The sequence below is a fragment of the Microcaecilia unicolor genome, chromosome 8, assembly GCF_901765095.1.
Source record: "Microcaecilia unicolor chromosome 8, aMicUni1.1, whole genome shotgun sequence".
NCBI lineage: Eukaryota > Metazoa > Chordata > Amphibia > Gymnophiona > Siphonopidae > Microcaecilia > Microcaecilia unicolor.
This window is the reverse complement of record NC_044038.1, coordinates 8,622,760-8,630,761: the sequence shown is the minus strand read 5'-3', so window position 1 is coordinate 8,630,761 and position 8,002 is coordinate 8,622,760.

Sequence of the window (8,002 nt, the reverse complement as noted above, 5' to 3'; positions counted from 1 at the left end):
GCTACATTGGATCATATTATTATATTATTTAACCCATACAGGTATTACTTATGGAACTGAAATTCATAGGTGCAAATGGCTTGAGCCTGTGGGTGGCAGGAAGTGGTTCCAGCATGCGTTTTGTTTTTTTAAGTTTATTACATTGGGAATTCTGGCAGCAGAACTAAAAAGGTGTCTTGCCATAACCACAGGCCTTAATGTGCTTTGAGACAATGTGTAACGATCCCTAATGCAGTGTCCAGCTGGTGTAGGAAGGGGGAAATGAGCTTCCACGTTCTCCTACTTTGGAGACAGAGGCCATGGCTTGAAGCCATGGAGTGGAGGAGTAGCCTAATGGTGCAGTGGGCTTTGAGTAGAGAATCCACAAACGTGGAGAACTCAACGAAATCCCACGGATAGTCACAATACAACAAAACAGTGGGTAAAAAAACCAGGAGTTCCAGAGTAAAGATGAACCAAACTTTATTAATCAGTATATTGACTCGACACAACTTTGTGTTTCGGCCAAAGGGCCTACATCAGGAGTCTAAATACTTGAGAACAATAATGATGATCCAGAATTAGCAATGTTGTAAAATACAGTCTGTATTGTAGTGGTCTTTAAAAAGACCTTTGTTCTGAAGCGTGAGCCAGATCTCTCGCATGAGCGTCTGGGCTGTGCAGTTGTGTCAAGTCAATATACTGATTGATAAAGTTTGGTTCATCTTTACTCTGGAACTCCTGGTTTTTTTACCCACTGTTTTGTTGTATTGTGCAGTGGGCTTTGATCCTGGTGACCTTGGTTCAATTCCCACTGCAGCTCCTTGGGCAAGTCACTTAACCCTCCATTGCCCCAGGTACAAAAACTTAGATTGTGAGCCCGTGGAGTAGCACAGGATAGGAATGAAGCAGAAAGTCCTGAAAACAGTGTTGGTCAAGGTCAAAGGCCTGAGAGAAGAAATATGTCTTCAGGCCACCTTGAAATGTTGTTACTGAGTTTTATAATTAGAGATTCCATTCTAGTGAGCTCCGTAGGAAGGAGCTAGGCTAGGATATAAAAGGCTTTTTTTTTTTTGTGTGTTACATTTGTACCCCGCGCTTTCCCACTCATGGCAGGCTGAATGCGGCTTACATGGGGCAATGGAGGGTTAAGTGACTTGTCCAGAGTCACAAGGAGCTGCCTGTGCCTGAAGTGGGAATCCAACTCAGTTCCTCAGGACCAAAGTCCACCACCCTAACCACTAGGCCAATCCTGGGGACTGGATAAATAAGCAATTGCCAGCCTGGAATTGTCTACAAGGAGCTAAGGTGTTTGAAAAGTGACACCGTGGACCCACTTGAACACCAAGATAAGGACACAAAATTTAAACTTGATAGTCAGAGGCTGCCTGTTGCATATCAACGAGGAGAGGGGAAACAATTCGATTTTTTTTTTACATCTTTTATTTAAGATGAGCTTTAGTACTGTGCAAATTGCGCTGAGGTACTGAGATCTTTTTTTTTCTCCTTTTACTACTACTAATAATTTCTATAGCGCTGCTAGATGTACACAGCACTGTACTCATTATATGCAGGTCCCTAAGTTTTTGTACCTGGGGCAATGGAGGGTTAAGTGACTTGTCCAGGGTCATACAGAGCTGCAGAGGGAATTAAGCCCAGTTTCCAGGATCTTAGTCCGCAGCACTAACCATTAGGCCACTCCTCCACTTTAACATTGTGTTTTTGTTTTTGGATTGGTGTAGAGTGGAACAGGTAGATGTGAATCACCCGTTTTACCCTTTCCAAAAATACAAAGGACTGGTGGGGGGGGGGGGGGGAGGGCACACAATGACACTACTAAGTAGTAAATTTAAAACAAATTGGAAAAAAATATTTCTTCACTCAACGTGTAATTCAACTCTGGAACTGGTTGCCAAAGAATGTGATAAAAGCAGTTAGCTTAGCAGGGTTTTAAAAAGGTTTGGGTAATTTCCTAAAAGGAAAAGTCCATAAGCTGCTGTTAAGGTGGACTTGGGAAAACCCACTGCTTATTCCTGAGTCAGGGTTGCCCTGGACTAGGTAGCCTTGGGCGTAGTCTATTGGAGTCCTGCACCACCTCCTCAAATGACCCTTTTGCCCCCGTGTAGTATCTTTGCTTTAGCCTGAGCTACACTACAGATTCTAGATTGAAGGGGAAGTAAAAAAAAACAAAAACACACACACCCCAAAATTCAGCACTGTGCCTAATGTCAGGAGCGATTCCCAGTTCAGCGGGTTTGCAGGCCAACCACGCTGTCCTTTAGTGGAATGGTATTGTGGATTTTTCCTGCAACAGGAGTAAGATTAGTGCAGACCATTGCACTAAAGTACAGGCCAATTTATTACATCAACCCTAGAATGTTTAAAGCATCACAGAAAAATTCCGTTTTAAGACTTTTAAGGATTTATATCACTGTGACTCTTTGAGACACTATTGATAAAGGGACTCAGGTGCCAAGAGCTGAATAAGCCCTTCTGATCTTCAACACAAGCCTCTGCCTTCCTCATGTCTGGCCGCCATGTCTCTAATATCAGTAGTTTCCTGCTCTGATATACAGTAGTTTTTAGCCCCTGGACTGGTTGTTGATACACTTCCTTCCAAGTAATAGCATTCCCAGTGCCTTCATATGGAAATATTAGCTACCCTCTCTGCACTCATGAGTGAAAATGAGAATAATAGGGGTCATCAAATATGCATTAGGCAGCAGAAGGAGGTTGCTGTACAGCGGAGGTTTCCTTGCCTTTGTACAAACCCCCAGGTGCATTTAGCAAGGGTTAAACCCAGCGAGATGGAAAGCATTGCAGGTTGTAGCTGCTTGTTCCAGGATACCTACGATGTGTAAAAGCCCAGAGATGTAAAGGAGGTAAGCATGGAACAGACTAACAGCTTCTCCTGCTAGGATAGAGCATGATGTGATCTTGCAGCCATATGACCAGGGCTGCCGGCACACTGACACCGCCCCCCCCCCCCCACCCCATCCCCTACCCCTACCTTCCTGCGTCAGTGCATCTGCTCCTCCCCAGCCTCCAAGGGGGGCTACTGTGTGCCAGGACCAGGTTACTGCATTAATGCAATCACCCCAGTCCCGAGAAGCAGGAGATAGAGACCCTGGCGCTGGGTTCCCCTTGGAGGCTGAGCCCGGGAAATCCCCCCCCTGACAGCCCTGCATATGACAGCTGGCTAAAGAAAGAACAGTTTGATGTGTCTGAAATGGCAGTTTTATGGTGGTGTGGTTGAGAGAGATATCTTAAGTTATCTTGACATTCAATGTTGTGTGGAGACAAAGGGAGAAGGATGGCAACAGATCTTGCTGGATCTGCAGATCTATGAAATATCTGTGTAGGTTTCCTCATAATAAGTTCAAATCCACAAGTTTTATTCTCCAAGTCAATTGTCACAGACTTTCAGTAAGTTGTAGTAATCTTTGCTGGTATTATTTGACCCTCTGCTTTTCTCCAGAGTGTAAGGAGCAGGCAAGCCGATCCCGGTTTTTGAACTCCTTTTCAGTGTTTTGAGATGTGAAATAGTTTTTAATTGGCTTCTGAAGAATATTTCTAACTTTTTTGTTCTTAATGACCTGTGGCAAAAAGAATTAAGGGGGTTTTATATCATTTTGTCTACAAGAAAATACACTGTGCATTATTCCCAAAATACCCCAAGTGGGAAATCTTTAGTGTCATTAATGTTTGTCACCGTAGGTCTGGTAATCTAGGAGGTGGGCGGGGGGGGGGGGGGGGGGGGGGGGGCTTGGTATAGAAGGTAATTAGTTCCAGGTTTTGTATTTTGCGAAGGTTTGAATTTCGAATCACAGCATCAGTCAGGCTCATACTGGAAGACGCTGTACAGGAGAGTCCAGAATGCTGGAGCTAGGAGAGGTACAGGCTTGTTCTATTAATATTTCACTGTTCTCCTGATCAGTTCACCCAGTGGGGATGACCTGATGTGCTGGGGATCCCTCATCCAATTATTTATTAGGATTTATTTACCACCTTTTTGAAGGAATTCACTCAAGGTGCTGTACAGTAAAAATAAACATAAGCAATAGACAATTACAGCAGTAAAAATATCCACATAATTCAAAGTATTGCATAGCTACTTACAATGTCAACATAATATGTACTAAAACATTTTAATGGACAGTATAGGGCCCTGATGGCGAATCTATGACACGCGTGTCAGTAGTGACACATGTAGCCATTTTCGGTGACACGCAGCCACATGTGGCCGCATACAGAGAAGCAGCGGCGTTCCTTGCTGACACCTGGGGCGGATCGCTGATGTGCCCCGCAGCGCGATCTCCCCCCCCCCCCCGGTGCATGTTTACCCGTGTGCGCTCCTATTGGCTCCCTCCGAGTCCTCCGCTCATTCCCTCCCTGCTGCTCCCTCTGCCCCGGCTCCTGCACGGCCGTTTGACCTCACTTCCGGCCGGCGGAGCAGAGAGCAGCGGAATGCCGTGGGGGACGCATTTCTGAGGGCCCTGTGATCGCCATTACCAGCAACCACATAACCACAGCAACCATCATCCAATCTACTGTTCTGGGGTGTCGTGGATTTCTAATTGACCATCATTACTGAGATAGGTGAGGGGGAGGCTGGGAGAGGCGAGGGCATGTGCTATGGGTGCCGTTTCCCGCCATTAGAAATAGCGGCAGCCATCTTAATTTACATAAGGTGGTCAGTTAGGCTAGTTAACCCCTAATTGCCTGCAGGGCTAACAGGCTATCTATAATTCTATCTTCTGTCACTGCCCCCCTGATGGAGAACCCAAAAAATAAAAAACCAAGGTTAAGTAAAGGAAGTGGTAGTAGCAGTAGCCGACCCTTTCAAGAGACATGGACCGAGATGTATGGCATTATAGAAAAAAATGGCAGATCATTTTGCGTTCTATGTACTGAAACGGTAGTAAGCAGAACGTGGAATATAAATAGACATTTTGAAACTAATCATTCCCAGCTCTTGAAAAAAGTGAGGATGAAAGGAAGGAATACATTTCCAGGCAGCTACACTTTTATAAGAGCCAATCTAATTCCATCCTTAAATTTGTAAAAGGTTCTACAAATTTAACATCTGCAAGATTGAGCATTGCTCACTCCATAGCTCAGCATGGAAAAGCACTCAGTGAGGGAGGATTTATTAAAGAAACTCTCCTAAGATGTGCACCAGTTCTATTTCACGATATGCAGAATAAAGATGCAATTATTAAGAGAATATCTGAGTTACCAGGAAATTTGGAGTGCCTGGATCCGATTACCAGACACTTTTAGCACCCTGAAAAATATAGCAATGGCTTTACTCACAATTTTTCCCTCTACGTACTTTTGTGAAACCTTATTCTCAGCGTTAAATAATATCAAAACCAACAAAAGAAACAGATTGAAAGATGAAGTTAGTAGCGCTTGCTTGGGCTTGAAGTGTACAAAATACCAACCTTCAATTGAAGATTTAGCCAATGAAATTCAGCAACAAAAAAGTCACTAATAGGCAGATTAGTTAAAGAATTCCCCCTCCCCCTCACTTATCTTAGTTCACGGCACCCCACACAAGTTAAATAATATCAAGACCAACAAAAGAAACCGACTGACAGATGAACAAAGAAGTCACTAAGCAGGTAAGTTAAATAATTAGGTTTTGGTTTATTAAATACAGTTATATATTACAATTATACATTTTTGTTATTTAAACTATAAATATCGCGAAATTATGGTTTTTTTCTCGAAGTGACACACCACCCGAGTTATGCTCGGTTTTTTGGCGAATTTTGACACACCAAGCTCAAAAGGTTGCCCATCACTGGTATAGGGTGTAAGCACAGATGGAACATATAGATAAGAGAGTAGGAAGAGTTAGAAAATAAGGTGACTAATTTAAAGAAAGTCGCACATGAGGTCAGAGAAATGATTAAATGTTATCTCAGCTAGGGTAGGAGTGGATAAACATGTCCTGCTGCGGTATTTTTATTTATTTGTTACATTTGTACCCCACATTTTCCCACCTATATGCAGGCTCAATGTGGCTTACATGGTGCCGGAGAGCTGCTGGTTGACTCCGGAGTAAACAATTACAGTTACAAGGTTAAGTTGTGGTAGGAAAAGGTTCACATGGAGGAACCACATGAAGGAAATCAAAAGCAGGTGGAGTTGTTTGGTGATCATTACGAACTGTAGTGTATGGTGCAGCCTGTGTCACTCATGTGTGTGTGTGAGACTAAGAAGTTAGTTACTTCTTCCACTAAAGGCCTGGTTGAAGAGCCAAGCTTTCATCTGCTTCCTGAAGTAGAGATAGTCTTGTATTAAGCGGAGCCTTTCAGGGAGTGCATTCCAGAGTGTGGAGGCTACTCCGGAGAAGGCTCGCTTGCAGATATCACATCGTGTAATATCTTTTGGAGAGGATGTGGTTAGTGATAGTCCTTGGGAGGACCTTAGTGTCCTTTGGATAGTGCTGGGCAGACTTATACGGTCTGTGCCAGAGCCGGTGGTTGGGAGGCGGGGCTGGTGGTTGGGAGGCGGGGATAGTGCTGGGCAGACTTATACAGTCTGTGCCACAGCCGGTGGTGGGAGGCGGGGCTGGTGGTTGGGAGGAGGGGATAGTGCTGGGCAGACTTATACGGTCTGTGCCAGAGCTGGTAGTTGGGAGGCCGGGCTGGTGGTTGGGAGGCGGGGATAGTGCTGGGCAGACTTATACGGTCTGTGCCCTGAAGAACACAGGTACAAATCAAAGTAGGGTATACACAAAAAGTAGCACATATGAGTTATCTTGTTGGGCAGACTGGATGGACCGTGCAGGTCTTTTTCTGCCGTCATCTACTAGGTAGTGTCCTTGGAGTTGTGTAGAGGATCACCCTATTCTTCAAGTACTTGGGACCAATCAGTTGGAGCTGGTGCTGACCCTTTGTAGTCAGACCATTGTAGAGTGCATTGCAGTAATCCAGTCTTGATGTTACCATGGCAACTGGGATAAAATTTACCTTCTCCATGTAAGGAGAGAGGCAGTGTAGTTGTTGCAAATAGTAGAAGCAGCTCTTGAAGGTTGCTTGGATTTGGGGAATCAGAGAAGTTGTTGAATCTAACTGTATTTCAAGGTTCCTGACTTGAGATTTGGGGGGGAGTTCGTACTTCCCAAAAGAGATTTTGATGTCTGGTATGCGTCTACTTGTGTTTGTGACCCAGAGAAGCTTGTTTTTACTTGAGTTCAGTAAGGTTTGTTGTGTTTAGCCCGTTCTTGAATTGATGGTAGACAGGTAATCAGTTTATTCAGGGCTGTAGGTAAGTCAAGTTAATTGGGTCTAAGTAGCTGCACATCATCCACGTAGAAGTAGAACTGAGTGTCCATCAACCGAATCAGCTCGGCTAGTGTTTTGAGGTAGATATTGATCAGAAGAGGTGACAGGTTCGATTGATAGGATAGACTCTGAACCAAGCAAATTCTGTTCCACTGATATCTGTTTCTGCCAGTCATGATAGCATGATCCACAGTGTCAAAAGCTGCTGAGAAATCTAGCAGTACTAACACTGAGGCAAATCCCCTGTCTCAGTTTTTGTGACGATCATCTAGGGATACGAGGACCGTTTCTGTTCCATAACAGGTTTGAATTCAGATTGACATGGATCTAGCCAGTTTCTCTCTTCTAGCCAATCACTGAGTTGAACTCAGACTGTTTGTTCTATAATTTCCCCTAGAAATGGGATGTTGGATACTGGCCGGTAACGTTCAAGTTTGTCCTGGTCAAGGTTGTTTTTCTTTATCAAAGGGTGAACCACTGCCCTTTTTAATGCTGTTGGTAGTTGCCCATTAGAAAGAGGGGAATTCACAATTTTAAGTGGCACCTTCTATGAGGCTCATACTTGCCTGCTGCGCTATCCTTTGATGGGCAGAGGACGAGGGAGTAGGTAGTTGGTCGAAGGTCTCTTAGGATTTTGTCAAGGCTCTCCTCTTATTGGGTTAAAAGTGCCCCATATGTCTCTGTCAGGAGGGGGCGAGTTTGTGCACTCTTGGACAACTGATAGG